The sequence below is a fragment of the Aplidium turbinatum genome, chromosome 9 (assembly GCF_918807975.1).
Source record: "Aplidium turbinatum chromosome 9, kaAplTurb1.1, whole genome shotgun sequence".
Classification (NCBI taxonomy): Eukaryota; Metazoa; Chordata; class Ascidiacea; order Aplousobranchia; family Polyclinidae; genus Aplidium; species Aplidium turbinatum.
The window spans coordinates 903,982-924,746 of NC_137480.1; the positions used below are offsets into that span (position 1 = coordinate 903,982).

Consider the following 20,765-nt stretch of genomic DNA (forward strand, 5'->3'; position numbering starts at 1 on the left):
GTTGTTTTTCAAAAGAAACTCTCTTGCAGCTGTGAACTCGAAAACCGAGTAGGCTACAGGAGAAAGAAATCGCTTTCTTGAAAGATCAGGGAAAAAATCAAAAAATGTTTATCGGTGGCATAGATGTCTCCCATGTAGAAAAGGCTTTGGAACAGGAAAATCATAAAAGGAGGTGGGAAACGAGCAGTAAAGTTGAACAACCGAGCACTTGTGGCCTACAATCTGCCAAAGCATCGGCACTACTATGTTCGAAACGGGTCTGCTACTATTCGGTGAGTCCGATTCGGTGAGTCTGATTCGGTGAGTTCCTAACTTCTAACCCCTAACCTTAACTCCTAACCCCTAACCCTAAAACGGCAATGATAATTAGGCTACGGTACCCGATAATTAAAAAAAAAAATTGAAAAAATCCCCCGTTAAGGGATCGGACTCACCGAATCGGACTAACCGAATCGGACTCACCGAATCGGACTCACCGAAACGGGCCATTCCGGTTCGAAACAGAGAAAAAGAAATAAAGCAGTTAGATATCTACACAGTATACTGAGTATAGACTCTGATGGGAATATAAGGAATATGAGCCTCTGAAACCAGCTGTTGGGGGAAAAATGTACAAGAAATTACATTCTTTTTCAATAAATGATAGAAGTTGTGTACTTGCTAATCGTAGGATGACTTCGGTACGCCAGCAGTCAGATCTTATGAGGTCGGTTCTTGGAAAAGATCAAATATCTGCATCACCTTCGACAGTATACCACCATAACGACAAAAATCTTTGATGGAAAGTGAGAACCTTCTCAACTCAGCTTCTGCCATGCAGTTATGTTATGATGGGCGCGTTGTCAATAAAATAGATCGATACGTTTGCTTGGGCCAACTTGTTGATGATAATGGCATGAAGCACAAAAGTGTGGTTGCTGTTAAATCTTTCCCAAAAGTGTGTCGATCACTGCAGAACTGATTTTTGACACCATCATCCAGGAGGCTTGCAGAGTTCACCTATCCCAAGTATAATCAGTCATGGCTGATACGACTGCTCTCAACACAGGAAAAAAGTCCGGAGTCAATACTCGACGTCAATTATTTTAATGATGAGGTTGGTCATGATATTCATAGCCTACTCTTGAATGCATGTTCCACATAAACAAAATATATCTTTCCTATGTCATTTTTTTGTGAACGGCGCCAAAGGGGTCCTGGAGCAATGCAAGATGGGGCTTTCCTTAACCAGATAGCAAGACGAGACATTAGACAAGCCAAGTACTGAAACCACACCAACTGATCAGTTAAACGTTCCGGTAACAAGAATAGCTGCTGTGCATTTAAAAGCTAAGCTGGAATGGCTCTCGCAGCAAAATTGATTGTTGATACTTTAGCTAAAAAGCACAATCGCCAGAAATACAGATACATTAAGGCTTGCAGTTACCGGAATGGCCCGATTCGGTGAGTCCGATTCGGTGAGTCCGATCCCTTAACGGGGGATTTTTTCAATTTTTTTTTTTTAATTGTTGGGTACCGTGGCCTAATTATCATTGCCGTTTTAGGGTTAGGAGTTAGGGTTAGGGGTAGAGGTTAGGAACTCACCGAATCAGACTCACCGAATCGGACTCACCGAATCGGACTCACCGAATAGTAGCAGACCCTGCAGTTACGGTACGCTAGGCTACGTAAAAAAGCCGATAATTTTGCCAAAAACTAGTATTTTTAAATATCTTTTTTTCAGAAGAATGTAGACCTTAATATTCTCTACATCAGGTATTGGAAACCGACCCTTCTGCGCATTTTGACACTAATTTTGTCGATCTATGATGAATGGTTCCGGAGATACGGCCAAATTTCGAGGCCCAAAAATTTTAAACCTTAAGGACCACCTCAATATGACGTCATAATTTAAAAAAATTGGAGTGTAAACATTTTACCCCAAATACCACCAGATGGGACCCCAGGCATTTGAATTTCAAAAATCGTGAAAAAATAAACACCCTAGTGTTGAGGCTATATTTTATTAGAACTTTAAACTTTAAATGTAGTTTTTACATCTTTAGGTCTAAGCTACAGCTGGTTTAACTGGGGGAGAAGGGAAGAACAGATTGTTTTTGTATTTTTGTAACAAAATACCCTATGAAAGAGCATTTTAACTAAAAACTTCTTCACTACCTCTTAGATAGCTTTTATTTGTTGCTTACATCATCATCATCATAATCCATCGTCGGTTTGTTCCCCACTAGTGGGGGTGGCCGATTGTTTCCGCGCAGCAATTGTCTTAATCCCTTTTCTCCATTTCACCCTGTCCCTTGCATCTTCCTCCTTCAGTCCGACTTTTTTAAATTCATCCTTCACTTGTTGTTTCCACGTTCTTCTTGGACGACCGCGTTTCCTCTTCCCATCCACCTTTAGATCTAGTGCCTTTCTAAGAAAACTCCCTTCCTCCCTCCTTATCACATGTCCATACCATCTTACTCCATTTGCCCTTGCCAGTTGGTCTATGGTCTCTCTCATCTCTAGCATATCCAACAATTCTTCAGTCCTTTTTTCCCTTCTCGTTTTCACCCCACACATTGCTCTCACCATTGACCTTTCCGTTCTTCTCAGGATTGCCAGTTCACTCTCTCTCAATATCCATGTCTCGCTACCATATAGCATTGCAGGCCGCACACAGCTCCGATATACTTTCCCTTTCATCCTTAGTGAGAATTTTCTGCCATACAACATTTCCCCACATTCCCTGAACTTTGCCCAGCCCAATCTTGCCCTTGTTGTCACCGCTGCTTCACATCCACCACTTCCATTTATCCGATCTGTTTCGTCACTGTTTCGATGCCATGGCAGAACTCATCATCATGGCCTTCCACTTCATTCCTTCCTTTACTGCATTTCCCACAAACAAAACACTTCGCCAATCTTGTTGCGGCTCTCTTGACATTAGCACATCTTGCATGTACCCACTTTCCACATTCCTTGCATTGCATTGAATTTCTCATCACTCTCTTGCCACATATTCCACAGGGATCTACTTTGCTCTCAACAACTGTTCCTTCTGCTCCACTCACCATCACTTTTGTTTTTTCAAGATTCACCTTCATACCCTTGGTTTCAAATGCTTCTTTCCATTTCTCAAACTTTCTCTCCAGTCCCTCCATACTATTACTTGTCAAGACCAGGTCGTCTGCATACAAAATTTCACTCAATAAGCCCTCCCTCACTCCTTCAGTTACAACGTCAACCACAATAGCAAATATCAGAGGTGACAAAACTGATCCTTGGTGTACACCAACCTTCACAAAAAACTCGTTTGAATAATTTGATCCAACTCTCACTTTTGTTCTTGCATCCTCATACATAGACATCACAGCTCTCACTAATACCTCCGGTATACCTGAGAGCTGTGATGTCTATGTATGAGTCCTTGTCCTTGCTTATACAAGAAAAACCTTTTATTTCGGTGAAATCTCTCCTATTATCTCCGTCAGCTTTTACCCCCTTAAACGTGTGATAAATACCTCTTAATTAAGTTATATATGTTTTTATTTTTTGCTTTCCGATTGTTAGTTTACTTTGCTGATGGTAATATTCCAATTTATGATGTTGTATTCTGCTACGAACGCATCGTATTGTAGCTTTATTGTATTATAATGTTGGGCAAATTAGTGTTTTACCTGCTGGCACGTTTTTGGTCGTAGCTTTTTCCCCCAAGGTAAAAAAAATAACAAAACCCATCATTGAAAAGTTGATAAATTATCTTTCCAACAGTATATAATACGTTTTTATAAGAATTTTTTCTAGGTTGACCAAAAATTCTACAGGGGGCAAATTAGTGTATCACCCCCTGGCACGTTTTTGGTCGTAACTTTTTTCCCCAAGGTAAAAAAAATGACAAAACCCATCATTGAAAAGCTGATAAAATTATCTTTCCAACGGTATATAATACGTCTTTATAAGAATTTTTTCTATGTTGACCAAAAATTCTACAGGACTATTAGTACATGAGTTAAAATTGAGTACAAGCTAATTAGACTAAATTGTGTGCTTTTGAATGATAAGTGATGATGGGCAGAAAGTGTTGTGATGCAGATCTGGTTACGATGGAAATAAACAAATTTTAATGTATCACTTACCCAAGGATAGTGAAGAGAGAGAGAGCGCTTTTACTAGAATTGTATCAAAAGTTAATAGTTCATAGTGTAGATTCTAACGATCTGTTTAAGCCTGATGCTGCGAGTTCGTTGTGGCAATGCAATGTGTACACTGTGAAGTAAGCAACAATCATGCTGCTAAAAGCGAAACTCAATCAATTGCAAAAGTTAATAGGTTTTAACTTATGTGAAGAGAGGGGCGTTCTTCTCGGCTATCAGCACAAGGCTGAGCACTCGCTAGTACAGCGAACAGCTGCGATTTGCTAACCATAACGGTGTAGCTTCCACGCAAGCCATTCAGACTTTCCAATCAACGATATGTTTCTCGGCAGCCGATTTGTAGCAAGAATTGACAGCGATAGACACCGTGTTTCGCCCATGAGTCCTGGCGCCTGCTGATTTTGTTGGCTCTTTCTTTGTTTCCACAAAGATAAGAGTTAAACTGACTGGTAAAGCGGTGGTCGAATATCATTGTGGCAGAATTAGTGGTGCGATACTGACGAGCCCAGCCTCATGGGCGAAACACGGTGTCTATCGCTGTCAATTCTTGCTACAAATCGGCTGCCGAGAAACAGGTTTTAACTTAAAAACTATTTTAGATACATTGCAGAATCGCCAGAAACAAGTATGGTAGTTTTTTTGATAAACGAAATATAAGCCTTTGTCAAGCCTAGTATGTCTTACCACGGAAGAAAGATTTTTTGGAAAGATCAATATAATTCTAAACAATTAGCAACCACTGTTCTAGCAGTTATTGTTAAGTATTTTTTGACAGTCCAGAATTCTTATTAAAAATGATACCAGTTCATCATTTAACAGCAGACTTTCAATATGATCAAATCATCATTATTATCGATAAACTTGAGCAGTGCTGTTCACATATTGGTGATACAATCTGTGATCGAAACCAAGTCAATAGGTATTTTTTCAAACATTTTGAAACAATTTCAAACAAACCTTGGTTGACAAAACACAAAAATAAGTCCATAAAAATGTTTCTTCAATTTTGGAAGATTGTCAATGGGAAAGGGTTAGGAGTTAATTTGTGCTTTAAGGATCCAGTCAGAGATGTAAGATGTGACAATGACATTCAGCTGAAGGTTTTAACACAGTTGGCTAAGTCAGTTGAATGTATGGGTAGAGTTCAAAGAAAAAAAGTACAACAGTTGTCTAGTTTAACAAGCTTAGCTTTTCATCATACCTGCTTAGGTCTAGTCTAGTTGATCTTGCTCGAAGCCTTTTATCAGCAGATCATAAGTTTGTTATTTTCAGTGAGTTTTCAATAGATCCTCTTGAGAGATTATTTGGCAAGCTGAGGCAAGGTTGTGGAGGAACATATTTTATAAATATTCAGCAGGTCTCCGAAAAACTGTCAATAAGCAAGGCCAAGCTTGCTGTTGTTTTCCGACAATGAAAAATAAATTGAATTGAAAGTTTGCATTGCATCAGGGAATTGACATTTCTTCTGTATGTGCATCAGCAGGGCATGTTTGCAATCTATGCTCATACAGAATGGTTTTATCAGAAGTGGAAGTGTTTGAGGGATTGCCAAGTATAGAAAATAATTCATCATTTGATGAATTGCAAGCCATTGTTTACTTAGTTGGATAATGGGTATGTTACACTGAAAGAGGAAATTTGTAGTGACGACACTTTTTTTTACTATGAAAAATTTGGCTGTTATACCCAGTACTTGAATCAGGAGGATTAAATGTACCAAACGATGCAACATGTCAGATTGTCAGTAGTGTGGTTTTTGCTATAGCTTATTTTGGGTTTTAAAATTAAATGTTTACCAAAAGTCACTTAGCAGAATTTTTCAGTATATATATGTAAGTGATTTTTATGAATATGACTTCATTACATTGTACTACTTTGTCCAATATTTTGCTCAATAAGTTATGCAAAGCAATGACTCCATTGTCATGCAAAGAACCATCCCAGAAACTGTTAAAGTTGCAGTAGTTATGATATACAGTATAGCGCTACTAACAAACTGTTCATTCTGCAAACTAACATTCTGAAACACATAACTTTTAATGTTGGCCTCGTATTTGGTAACACGGCAACCGCCCAATTGAATTGGAATGGCCCGTTTCGGCGAGTCCGATTCGGCTAGTTCCTTATTCGGCGAGAGCCTTTTTCGGCGAGTGCCCTATTCGGCGAGTTTTTGAAATTTTATTTTTGAAAGGGAATTATCGGGTACCGTAGCCTAACTGTTTTCACATCGTTTTAACATCGCTGAACGTGCAGAAAGGAATAAAAATAAAATGTTTAAACTATTAAATTAAAATTCGTCATGTCAGATCAGTTCAGTTGTTTTTTATTTCTGACCATCATATCAAAAACAATACACGTCAACATAGCAAAGGTAGAAGCGACAAAACGTGAACGCTAAAACGTGCTTGAATTCGTCATGTCCGTTCAGTTGTTTTTAAGGTAGAAGCGACAAAACGCGAACGTTAAAACGTGCTTGTGACCGAAGTCAGTTATTGAGTTGAAAGAAATTTGACACGGTCGCAACACCTTCAGAAAAATTTAAGATGTGAAGGGAAAATAAAAAAAAGAAAATGTTACAAAAAAAATCATGTTTAATGTCTATAAGTTAGTACTTTTGAATAGTTGAAATGATTAGTTTGGATCAACAAATATGTGGCCTACAGCTTGGATTGAAAGGAAATTATCGTGCACTGTAGCCTAGTTATCCCTACCAGCAAAAATTTGTTCCAAGAACCCAGTTAGCCTAACAGTTCATTTTTACATTGTAGTAACAGAATGAAAAGGCTAACCAAATGTGTGGCCTATCGTTTTAACGTCGCTAAACGTTGAAATCGTGTAGAAAAGAGAACTTTGATGACTAGGATACGTTGCAAGCCTTAAAGCAGCCGGCGGCCATGGCCGCTAAGTAGTGCTTGAATGACCGCCTGTGCTACCTCCTCCGTCGGCCAAGTTCGGCCGCCGGTTTCTCAATTATTTAATTTCGCAATAGAATGTTTGTGGATTAAATGTCGAAAATATGTAGTATCAAAGAGTGACGCAGAATTAGGTCAGCGCGTCAGAATCACTACTGTTGTATTGAATATATTCAGTTGCGAGCACCAGCGCTGGAAGTCTTGTTTGCAATTCCCGAATGTTTATTTTAACGAAGTGTTAATCCCAAGTGCTAATTTACATCGGCTGGCGATATTGTCGTTTTTATATCGATTCAATGTTGTCGGACATTAAATCGTTGTTAAAAAGGAGAACTTTGTTAGTTGACATCCGTGGGTAAAACACGTGCCTTCATAATTGAGAAATGTCCCCGCTGTGGGTTAGTAACTTCACACCTTCAATGGTGACATCATAACGATATAAATGGTCAGGTTTTATGAAGGCGGTATGCAGTTGAAACAATTTACTGAGCTGCGAGCAGTTAAAACAATTTAGGGTCGTTAGATGGTCCCGCAACACCGGATTACAATCCTGAGCATTTAATGCGTGGTACAATGATTCTATTGCAGGACGTCGCCCAGACTTCAACAACGCTAAGTGATTATTTTAACATTGTTGCAAGTTTAATGCTACTGTATTTATTTGTGCTATCATTATTGTATTTTGGCCTCCAAGCACGCAGATTTGGCCGCCGAGAAGGAGCTCTCGGTAGGCCACGATGGCTGCCGGAAAAAAACACGAGTTTTAAGTCCTGCGTTGAAACTGAGAAACATTCACAGTAGCCCTTCGATACGTTGCATTTTTAAGATTATGCATTTTTAAGATAATGTATTCAGACGTTGAATCAATGTACAAATGAACTGTTAGGCTAAATGGGTTCTTGGAACAAATCGAAGGGCTTCTGTGAATGTTTCCCAGTTTCAACGTATCCTAGTCAGCAAAGTTCTCTTCTCTACACGATTTCAACGTTTAGCCACGTTAAAACGGCAATTTCTGCTGGTTGGGATAACTAGGCTACGGTACCCGATAATTTCCTTTCAATCCAAGCTTTTGTTGATCCAAACTAATCATTTTAACTATTCAAAAGTACTAACTTATAGACATTAAACATGATTTTTTTTGTAACATTTTATTTTTTTATTTTCCCTTCATTTTGTAAATTTTTCTGAAGGTGTTGCGACCGACGCCGACCGTGCCAAATTTCTTTCAACTCAATAACTTACTTCGGTCACAAGTAGAGATGTAAAAAAAAAACGTTTTTTTTTGTTTTTAAAAAAAACGAGCTCGTTTTTTTGTTTTTTATTGTTTTTTTTGTTTTTTATTCGTTTTTTTTGTTTTTTTTGTTTTTTTTTACCTATTTTGACATTAAATGTCACAATATGCAGCAATTAGGGTAAACTCATTACAATAGCGTCTCTTTCAACAAAAAAACAGTCTCATAACTCGTATAACTTACTTTAAATCAGACTATATGTCTGGTATAGGTCTATTTTTTCATTGCAATTTTGTAGATCCCAAGTCTCAACACACGAGCCATAAAGATTTCTCACTGTCTCAAATAGTAGTAACAGTGTCCTATGGTTGGCACATCTCAAGTATTGTCTGTAATTTGGTCGAGCCAGTTGTTAAATGCAGTACCACACTCGTGTGCAGTTTAGAAGCCACCGGGGATTTTGGTTATTGGGCATGTTAGGACCAGGTCCTGTGGACACAAATTCGGAGAGGTGTTAGACAGGGGTGCGTAGTTTCACCTGATCTTTTCTCACTCTACGGCGAAATGATCTTACGACATCTAGATGATGAAGAAGGCGTCTCTGTAGGCCAGTGATTCCCAAACTGTGTGCCGCGGCACACTAGTGTGCCGCCAGAGATTTTCAAGTGTGCCGCGAATCTTTTTGGAAATTTGGAAAAGAACTGTATAAATATTTAAAATAAGCCATACAGACAAGCATGTGCGACTTAAAAGCGCTCTAACTGCTTTAATAAATGATAAATAAGCACATATGACAATGAAACCAATAATGGAATTTCCGATACAGTAGGGTAATTGCGACGTCATAAGTTGGGTTTCTAATAGACTACTGTGGTTCTCAAACTGTAAAGAATGTTTTACTATTTTAAGGGTTTATATAGATCTCAGTTTATAATCCTAAATACCAAGTTATTTATGGAAAAATATTTTGATTAAGTCAGTACATCCAAACAGAAAGAGACAGCACAGCAAAAGCCTAAGCATAAATATAAAAAAGAATACGTTCAGTAGGCCTACGGGTATTTGCTTCAGGACCCGAAGAAAACCAACAACCTTTCCGCATTATCTGCAATAAAGCCTTATCTAATGAGTCGCTTGTTCCCACTAAGCTTAGCAGACATTTGGAGAAAAATCTTCCAACATTGAAGGATAAACCAAAAGAATATTTTGCGAACCTGAAGTCCCAAACAACTAGGCAAAGATCATGAATAGCTACCTCAAGTTGCAGGAAAAAGGATTGATTGCAAGTTACAAAGTGGTACACTTGTTGGCGAAATGTAAAAAATCAAACACGGAAGCAGAATCAATAATTGGACCAGCATTAGCCATTATTGTCGAAGAAATGTTTGGTAGTGCTACCCCGGAAAAAGTTGGTGTTCTGTTGTTAAATAACACAATTTCACGAAGCATAGAAGAGCTATCCTCAGATTTAAAGGATCAAGTTCGCGACCGCTTTGTTGCTACAGACAAACAGCTGTCTGCACTATAGTTTTTAAAAGTTAACGAATCTACTGACAGAACTGGGAAATCTCATCTGCTGGCTTTTTTTCGTTTCATAAACTATGAAACATTGGTAAATGAATGTTTTTTTTGCAAAGAAATGAAGGGCGCAACCAAAGGAGAAGACATATTCAAATTGGTAGATGAAAATCTTTTGCTTTCTGAATTGTTTTTGATTGCAGAAGAAGTCTTTAATTCGCTTCCTGCTCTTAATGAATCAATTCATAAACAAGAAATCATTCCGCCAATCATGAACTTGAGGCGGCTGGCGGGTTCCGGCTGGGGAGCTGATGCGAAAACCCTTCGCACAGCTACCTTGGCCCTCGTCCATTCTACCGCTGAGTACTGCGCACCAGTGTGGTGCCGCAGCTCTCACACCCGCCACATTGACACCGCCATCAATGACGCACTACGCACTGTGACTGGATGCCTGCGTCCCACTCCAACGGACTGCCTTCCCATCCTTGCAGGCATCCAACCTGCTGAGCTTCGCCGTAAAGGAGCCATGATTTCCCTTGCTCGTCGCGCACTGGACCCCGACCATCTCCTCCACAGTGCACTCCAGCGCCTACCTGGAGGACAGCAGCGACTGAAATCAAGACGCCCATTTGTGCCCGCCGCACAACAGCTTCTGAACAACGTTGAAGATCTTGGAATAAGTGCGGCACACTGGACGAACTACACATGGAACATGGAGTGGCAAAACAACACCTCCCGACTCCATGATTTCCTACCCGACGTCGATCCCCGCCCTCCGGGAATGTCCCTCGCAAGACTTGCGTGGGTCCGGCTTAACCGCCTACGAACCGGCGTCGGTCGCTTTCGTTCAGACATGTGCAGATGGGGCCTGGCTCCCTCACCGGGATGCGAGTGTGGCGCCACAGACCAGACAGTAGATCATGTCGTCCATGACTGCCCAATCCATCAACCACCACATGGAACGCTTGGACTGAAGACCCTGGATGACGAGACTGTAGAGTGGCTGATGACATCATGCCCAAACATATAGTCCCGAAGAACAGCTCATACGACGAAGAAGCTTACACTGCAACAATTACTTCCCACCATTTGAAAGCAATGAATCAAGCAATCTTTCTGCAGAAGAACAGCTCATTGATTTACAAAACAACCCGTTTTTTCAAACGCTGTTTCCACGAAAAAAAAACTTGGATGAGTTTTGGCTGTCAGCTTCCAAATCCTATTCCATGATCGGTGCAAAAGCAATCAAAGTTATATGCCATTTGCATCTTCATGGCTATTTGAACATGACTTTTCTGTTTTGACTGAAATTAAAAGCTGTAAACGAGAGAGACTGCTTGGAATTGACGATGAAATGCGAGTATATTTGTCAACAATGCAACCTCGTTTCAGTCATATAAACAAGCACATCCATCCCATCATCACGTGAAAATATTTTATTTTAAAGCAACTTTTCTTCTCTTGTAAGTGTGTCGCGAGCATTTTATAATTTTTCTAGTGTGTCACAAGCTGAAAAAGTTTGAGAACCACTGCTGTAGGCGGACAACACTTCAACAACAAGATACGCAGACGACACAGTACTAATCGCCACATCAAACTCCAGTTTACAAAATTTACTCAACATAGTCATTAAGCAAAGTGAGAACCTTGGACGTAATTTGAACGCAACAAAAACCTTCTGCATGACCATCTCATCAAAAGAAATAACTCCAGTGTCACAATCAATGTGCAAGGCCTCGCATCGGGCTGCTTTGCGTCTTGACAGAATGTGCTGTTTTCATTATGGAATTCTGGTGCGGTGTGTTATTATCGGTTATGACCTGAAGTAACCTTTGTATGAGAAATCTGTATTATGTAACGTATTTCTAGAATCGTCTGTAAGCATGCAATTCTGGAATGTTCTGTTGTTTTTCGTAATTTCTGAGCGTCGTTTGTCATGACGTCATAAGGTTGTTTATCAGTAAACAGTAAACAATTCACAGTATCAGTAAACAATTCACAGTATCCGCCATCTTGACATTCTGGGGGCTCGTCCGGGAAAAACCGAAAAAGAATAACCGAAGAATACCGAAGATTTATTGAAAGAATAATAAATTAATGTCAAGATGGCGGATACTGTCAAACATGAGATGATTGAAGACTTAGGGAGCATGGCTGAACGAATGGGGCTGACTGGTAATGAGAAGTCTCAGTTCGTGATAGAAGAGTATCACAAGATAATGGACCAAAAAGCTCAGCGAGAAGTTGACAAAAGAGAAGATAGAAGAGCTGCTCGTGAAATAAGGAAAGCAGAACTTGAAGCTGAAGAAAAACGAGCACAGCGTGAAGCTGAAGCAGAAGAGAAGCGGGCACAGCGTGAAGCTGAAGCAGAAGAAAAGCGAGCACAACTTGAAGCTGAAGAGAAGCGAGCACAACTTGAAGCTGAAGAAAAACGAGCACAGCGTGAAGCTGAAGCTGAAGAAAATCGGGCGCAACGCGAAGCAGAAGAAAGAAGAGCGCAATATGAATTGGAAAAGTTAAAACTTGAATTAGAAAGACAAAAGCTGGACATTGGTGAGCGATCTAATTCTACTAATGATAATGCTCGAGATGTTATTGTGGCGCAAGTTAGACGTCCAGATTTGCCATCATTTGTTGAAGAAAAAGATGAGTTGGATAGTTATTTGTTAAGATTTGAAAGATATGCTACAATAGCCAAATTGGAGAAGTCGACGTGGGCTACCCAGCTAAGCATGTTATTATCGGGACAAGCTCTTGATGTATATTCAAGACTTTCGCAAGAAGAGGCCATGAACTACGACAGATTGAAGTTAGCTCTGTTAAAGTGATACAATTTTACCGAGCATGGATACCGTCAAAGATTCCGTGAGGCAAAGCCTGAACGACACGAAAGCCCAGGTCAATTTATTGAACGTTTAAGAAACCTTTTGTTAAAATGGTTTGAACTTTCGGGGGCTGAACAATCATTGGACGGATTGGCAAACCTTATAGTTAAAGTGCAACTGCACGATCGAATTAACATAGGCTAAAATCCATTGCCAAGACATCGGGAACCTGTTGAAAAACTTACTTCCTTACAATTGAGGCCCACAGCCGAGAAACCGACCCTTTTCCCACGCTCTCTAGCGCTTCTCTCTCACGCTACCTGGAAGTAGCAAACTCGTCAACGCCACCTAGCGATATGACGTCAGTTGGAGTCGAGGTTAGTGGAGACCAAACTAGCTGAGATAGGCTTGGTTGCTAGTGAATGCGCAAATTTATAAGACATCCATAGTGAAGACGCATCTTTCAGCCAACATTATACAAATTTAGTTGTTTATGCCTGTGTGCCAGGAGTGGTTTGCGAAGCCCATCGCCGAAGGCTAGTTTCGTAGATTACAACAGCCAAACTTGGTTATATCGAAAATATTTTGTATTGTACGGTATTGTAGGACATAGTACAGTCGACTATCATGCGATAACGTTTTAGCATTCATTGGGACTGTCTTCGGCGGTGTTGACATCTACGTTCTTTAAAAATAATCTAGATCAAGCTAAAAAAAAGACCAGAATAAACCAAATTGAAGCAGAAATAAAGTATAAGAGTAAACCAACATACAATACTGATAACAAATCGCATTACGACACACAAATCGAAAACAAACCAAACCAAAAAAACACCAAATCGAAAAATAAAAATAAACCAAACGGTTGCAAATAAACCAGATTTCGTTTTAAAAAGACTAAAATGTTAACACTGGTCTTCGGAACCCAGCATAGTCTCCATCGTCGCTGGGATACTTTCTGCGGATAGAAGAGACAATGCAGGATGGCAGCACGACTCTGTTGGACTTGCCCAGAACTTCTCCATTCAACAGCCACTCCAGCACGCGCCTATAAGCCTGAATTGCCTGGGAGATGTAACAGCAAGTCATTTAATAATGAATGGAACAATTACGCAACCAGCTCTTGAAAGGCTGTTGAACAGTAAACAAGCTCAAGTGAACTCACTCATTTGACAACTTTCCATCGCGTCCTCATTTGCGGACGCGATGGAAAGTTGTCAAGCAAACTTGATGAGCAAACTTGCACCAGTTAAATCGCAAACGTTCATCGTTAGGGAAGGCAAAAAATGTCACCTTTGCACCAGAAACAAATTTTGTGTGACAGATAGAGCAAATTTTCACCATTTTAAATGTTTGGCTTAGAACTAGAATAATCTAAAAAACGAAGTTGCAAGAGAAATGTTTTGTTTTAAAAGTTTTATATATTTGAACGAAAGACTTAAAGCTTACAAGAATGTCACATAACATTGGTTAAGATGTACTGTATCCGTACCTTACCTCGCATGGCCTATGACAGCTTTGGTCTGTTCCTTAACCAACAATTTCAATGGATAAGTCAACAGACCTGGCTTATTTTTTTCAAACTCGAGATTGCAAAGAGCCTATGCTACCTGCCTTCACATAAAAAGCACGTGCAACAAGATCGAAACAGTGAAAAAAAAAAAACTTCCTCTAGGACAAACACAACTAAAAGACTTGCAAAACCAATTGTCGCTTCGATCTGACTGACTCCAACTGACGTCATAATCCGCGTGTTGCGCAATGCCATCTTCTATTGCAAGAACGTGGCCAAAAATGCAAGCGCGTGGAAAACCATAGTTTTGATAATTTTTATTGAGATAAATATAGCCTTAAAAAGTAAGGGCGAGGTTGGTATTTATAGATTGAAACATGCTCTTTCAGATAAAGTGCGGTCAAAGTCATCGTGCAGTTGCACTTTAAGGAACAATTCACAGATTCATGCTCAAAAGATCTGTCTGTTTATTTAATGGAGAGAAGTCCAAAGACTCTAGAAGAAATAGCCAGTGTGGCGGAACAGTATTTAGTTGCTCATGATGAGAAGTTGTCGACCGAAGAGATGTTGTCATTTGATGATGACGAGGAGCAAACAAATAATTTTAAAGGAGGTGCGGTTCCAAGAGAAGTACGTTGTTTTAATTGTAATGGCTTAGGTCATAAGGCTGTTAACTGCCGGAAGAAGACTAACAGAAATCATCAGGAATCGAGGAAGTGGTGCAATCGTTGCAATAGGCAAGGACACGAAGCGAAGGAATGCAAGGACAAGTCGTTTTCCCTATCCAATCAGTCTGGAAAAGATAAAGACACGGACGTTTATCGAGGTGGTTGTGCGTTAATGATTCACGAACCAGCGCTTGAGGAGGAGAGACCGGATGAAGATGTTTGCGAAAAAATAATACCTGAAGATTACCTGCCAGTAGTGGATGGAACAGTTGGAAACAAAAAAGTAAAAGTTTTACGTGATTCTGGTTCTACGGGTATAATGGTGAGGCGAGATTTAGTAAAAGACAGTCAGTTAACGGGAAAAACTGGAATTGTGATGTCGAAAAATAACACTTCAATCCAAGGACCATTAGCAAGGATGTATATCGAAACTCCGTATTGTAACTCTTTAGTTGATCTTATAATCGGAAATGTTATTGAGAGAGATTCTGAAGTTACTTGTTATTCTTGTGGCAAGAATGGTCACTTTGCTCGAGATTGTTCTGCAGATAATCAGCAACGATCTCACGATTGCGGATGCTACGAGCGCGAAGAACCGAGGAGAGGGAGCAGGCGACGACCATTTGGAGTTTGCTATAGATGCGGTAGACACGGACACTTCGCCAGGGAGTGCGTTGCTGACGGCGGACATTCGGAAAACAGGCATTGCCATGACAACCACTGCTACCGATGTGGGGAGATTGGACACATAGCCAGGAGCTGCCCTTTTGATGAAAAGGCTTGCTACAACTGTCACAAAGAAGGTCATCTCGCCAAGGACTGTCCGGAGAGGAGGTGTTTCCGATGTAGGAAGATGGGTCATCTCGCTCGCCGATGCACTGAAGTTGTTGAGGACGTTGGAAACTTTCACAGTAAACGTGACTATTGTTTTGAGAAAAGCTATCGTTGGTAGTGGTAGATCATGCAACGATGGACTTATGAGAACTGTTTTATTGAGTAATTAATTGTTTTGCTGGTGTGTTTTGTATTGATTGTTTTGTTATATTGTTTGCAACAATATTCTAAGGGGTATGTCACAATCAATGTGCAAGGCCTCGTGTCGGGCTGCTTTGCATCTTGACAGAATGTGCTGTTTTCATTATGGAATTCTGGTGCGGTGTGTTATTATCGGTTATGACCTGAAGTAACCTTTGTATGAGAAATCTGTATTATGTAACGTATTTCTAGAATCGTCTGTAAGCATGCAATTCTGGAATGTTCTGTTGTTTTTCGTAATTTCTGAGCGTCGTTTGTCATGACGTCATAAGGTTGTTTATCAGTAAATGTCCGATTGCGAAATATTTATTATGTAAGAGTCCTCTACTCCTACGTGACATTCTTTAGACTTCTTTAAACTTGCTTGTTTATGCCGCTCAATGCTACGTGACCGACGATGAGTTTGTGTGATGCAACACTACGTAACCTTCTCGAAGTTACTAGACCGAACAAACCTTTTATAAATAGTGGTGTAATTTGCGTAATGGATTATTATGATGATTATTATTGAGTTGGTTATGAGAGTTGTGTTATGAGTTGTGGATTGGTAGTTGATGCAGAAATTATTGTTGATTGAGAGTTGAAGTAATCGAATACAAGTAGATGAGAATTGATGCTGATATAATTTCTGATCAAAATTAGAGTTATTTGAGAAGCCGTTCGTTAAAGTCCTTCAAGAAGTTAGATTATCATTCCACTAGTAGAATTATTCGACATTTAATTGACTGCTTTTTGGTTATAACCCATTAAACTACGTCATTGAATCTTTCCAAGTCTTTTTCCTGGTAAGAGATAGAAAGAAATCGTGACAACTATCAAAATACAAAATACAACAGTCTCACAAGTAAATAGTTTCAACTATCTGGGTTCTATGGTCACTTCGAATGGTCGATGCTGGAGCGACGTAAAATCAAGAATTGCACAATCCAAACAAACTTTCATCAAAATGGACAAAATACTGAAATCTAATTCAATCTCTCTAAACACTAGAATAAGAATTTTACATGTGTACATTTGGTCAGTTCTGCTATATGGCTGTGAATCCTGGACTGTATGCCCAAAGATGGAGAAGACGATCAACAGTGCTGAAATTAGGTTCATTCGTAGAATGATGGGAATTAACTGGATGGATAAAATCACTAACGAAAAAGTGTGGAAACGCTCTGGGTGCACCCCTGGCGTCCTCATCACAACTATCAAAAAAAGGCAAATGACATTTATCGGGCATGTCTACCGCAAACGCGGAATTGAACACTCGGCAATGATGGGGCGATTTCCTGGTCAGAGCCACCGGGGACGTCCTTGTTTGGAAATCTTCAAAAATCTTTCAACATGGACAAACCAAAATTTTGAAAACCTAATTAGAAGTATGGACAATCGATCGTTGTGGAGACTCACGGTAGCCGACGCCTTATTCAGGTATGGCCGATGATGATGATGATGAGGACCAGGTGGTCAGTGTCCAGTTTTTCTTCTTAACAAAGGCACTTTTGACCAGCACTCCACACCTTTTCCAGTACAACGTCAAGAGATTGTTCCAGTTGATGTGCATTCGGTGCAAACTTGATGAAAATCACACAAGCGGTTCTCAAGTTATAAGTGAAGTAACCTTAGTCACTAGGTGGCTTCATAGATAAGGAGCAATAGAAAAATGGCAATATCTCAAGAACCGCTCAACATATTTGGATAATTTTTAGCTCTACCCCATGTTTTCTGGGGTAGGCTATCTGTTTATGAACATTAAAACAAGTTTTAGCAACTACCTTTTCAGATAAAAAGAAAGTAACCTCTTGTCGTTACGCACCAATAAAACCATGATGCGTAACTTAAAAATTTTTCTTTTTTTTTAATCGGGTAGAGGAAAGATTGATGAAAAGTTTGGCAAAAGCAGTGTAGTGCTAAAGTCCCAACTTTTAGCCCAAATAACATTTAAATGTAGTGAAAGATGGAAACATTTTGATGTTTTTTATTTTCCCTGAAGAGGTTCAATACTCCTTTGTGATGTCATAGTCATGTTTGTTTTCCCTTAATCACACCATTGTGCTGTCATAGACATTTTTAAAAGAAGTATGGTTGCACTTATCCATCCAAATTGAACTACCGTATTTTACGGACCATAAGGCGCACCGGACTATAAGGCGCACTGTCAATAAATTGCTTTGATTAGTTTTTTGTTCATACATAAGGCGCACCGGACTATAAGGCGCACCGGACCATATATAATAGTATATCGGTACTGGTTTTGAGTGTAGGTAATAAAGCACTACCGCACTTGATCCATACATAAGGCGCATCGGACCATAAGACGCACGATCAATTTATGAGAAAAAAAAAGAATTTAAAATGCGCCTTATGGTCCGTAAAATACGGTACTGTAGTTTTCAGGACTTTGAGACTTCAGCACTTTTCTGTTTTTGCCAAACTTTTCATCAATCTTTCCTCTACCCAATAAAAATAAAAAAAATTAAAGTTATGTATCATGGTTTTATTGATGCGTAACGACAAGAGGTCAATTCTCACTCCTTTTTACTTCAGCGTAGTTCCCAAATAAAATAAGTTTTCATCTTTGATGTTTGTTTTGTATCTTTATCCTGCATTGCGGGAATATGGGTAAAACTTTATTCTTATCAGGAAAAGTATTATGAAGCATTTATTCACTATGTGAGCACTGAGCAGTGCTGAAAAACTCCACTTACCACAAACAAGTTAATGTGTGTTCTGAATACTGCCCTCTTGTTTTTGCCAAAATTTCGTCAACCCATTTTGAGTGTGTACAAGAATAACCAGTAGGCCTACCGGTATACTAACATCGTAGGCTACCTTCCATAAAGGGCACTTCCATAAAAATAAAAAGAAATTAACTCATCTACATTATGTCATGTATCAAATTGCATTAATTCAATGTTTGTCAGGTCTACTGCCACAAACATGCCTGAGAATGAAGAAAGTGAAACAACGTAGGCTAGTATAGGGCTATGCAAAAAACATATTATCCTGCTGCCAAGCACACACACTTAGGAATTCCAGCACACCAATAAAACCAATTTTACTAGTTTAATGTTTTTCAAGAGCAATATAATGAAACTAAGCTGCAAATTGTAAAAAAATTGCAACTTTTCCAGAAAAATATGAAAAAAAAAACAAAAAACGCGTGTTTTTTTTGGCCCAAGTTTTTTGCATTTACAACTGTAGTCACAAGCACGTTTTAACGTTCGCGTTTTGTCGCTTCTACCTTTTTCTACACTTTTGCTATGTTGACGTAAATTGTTTTTGATAACAACTGAACTGACATGACGAATTCAAGCACGTTTTAACGTTCGCGTTTTGTCGCTTTTACCTTTGCTATGTTGACGTGTATTGTTTTTCACATGATAGTCAAAATTAAAAACAACTGAACTGACGTAACGAATTTTAATTTAATAGTTAAAACATTTTATTTTTATTCCTTTCTGCACGATTTCAACGTTTAACGATGTAAAAACGGCAATTATAATTAGGCTACGGTACCCTTTCAAAAATAAAATTTCAAAAACTCGCCGAATAGGGCACTCGCCGAAAAAGGCTCTCGCCAAATAGGGAACTCGCCGAATCGGATTAGCCGAATCAGACTCGCCGAATCGGACTCGCCGAATAGTAGCAGACCCCAATTGAATGCATATCATAGATCGTTGCTCAATCACACCCAACAAGGCCAACATGTATAAACATTGAACAATATTGTCACAACCTACTGTATTTAAGTGATTCCCTAGAGAATTGTATGTCAAATTTACAAGTTTGGACTAAAAAGGCCGAAGCTGCATATCAAGTATGTATTAATAAGCATTAAGCAATGTTTAATATGTTGGGTGTTTGAGGTACGAAGTTTGTTAATAGGTGCTTGTGTACTGAAAAGTTTGGTTGTTCCTGGTCTATGTGGAATGCAATAAGCTGAGTTACAGTAGTTTCAAGGTTTTGTGTTATTCTCTCATTTTCTTGTGCTGCCAACAAGCAAGGCACATTCATTTACAAGGTATATTATATATATATTATATAAATCAAATATAGTTATTACTATCTGAATCCTTAACAGCCTGTTTCACCTAACGGATCATCAGAAGGTCTTATTCAAATAGAATAAGAATAATAATATAATAAATTTTATTTGAATAAGACCTTCTGATGATCTGTTAGGTGAAACAGGCTGTTAAGGATTCAGATAGTAGCCTAATAACTATATTTGATTTTTTTGAGTTTTATATGTTATATAAATGCATCAGTTAAACAAAATATTATAATCTTCTATGATATCACTATGATGTCATAAACAACCTGCATCATCCCCGAATAGTTGCTATTGACCCATGCTTAGCAGAAAATATCTTGACTTCAAAACTATGTAGTCTTAGTGAGGAAATGTGTACTTATACCATCCGCCTCCAGTTTTTGACTGGGGGCGCCTGGTGTCCAGGCCCGTTATAGAGATCGCCTTGGTTGGTAGCATATAATTAAGGATTGGTATAATATAATTGGGTAGCATATAATAATGAAGCAATAAAACTCTCTCTAGCCTAGATTTTGTTACAGTGCTAATGACGCAGCCAAGTGTCAACTGATTACTGAAAAGCTTGGGTGTTCATCACCACAATTATCGTTTCTACTTTTAGCACAAACTGCAACGTTCATCTGACGAAAGTAAAAGCAATACAATAGCAAACAGGTTGATTTATTGCTTCACTGACGTTTCGCGCACCATGACAATGCGCATCCTCAGAGCGAATGACATACAAAATAAAATTTAGCAATTGTATTTAACGCTGTATTGCATGAGTTAATACATTATTAGATTCAAACACAAAGCTAACCGCCATCAAATTGTCAAAATGTGAAACAGACAAAGGTTAAAAACCCTTTAAAACTGTACTGCTATAATTTTCTGCTTTAATAAAC

General features: G+C 39.1%; 1 protein-coding gene across 1 annotated transcript in view; it reads left to right on the forward strand.

The window, feature by feature from the left end:
* The window catches only part of LOC145777011 (tubulin polyglutamylase complex subunit 2-like), a 107,205-nt gene that overhangs the window by 17,162 nt on the left and 69,278 nt on the right, over positions 1-20,765 (forward strand). The gene's annotated exons all lie outside the window — the stretch shown is intronic.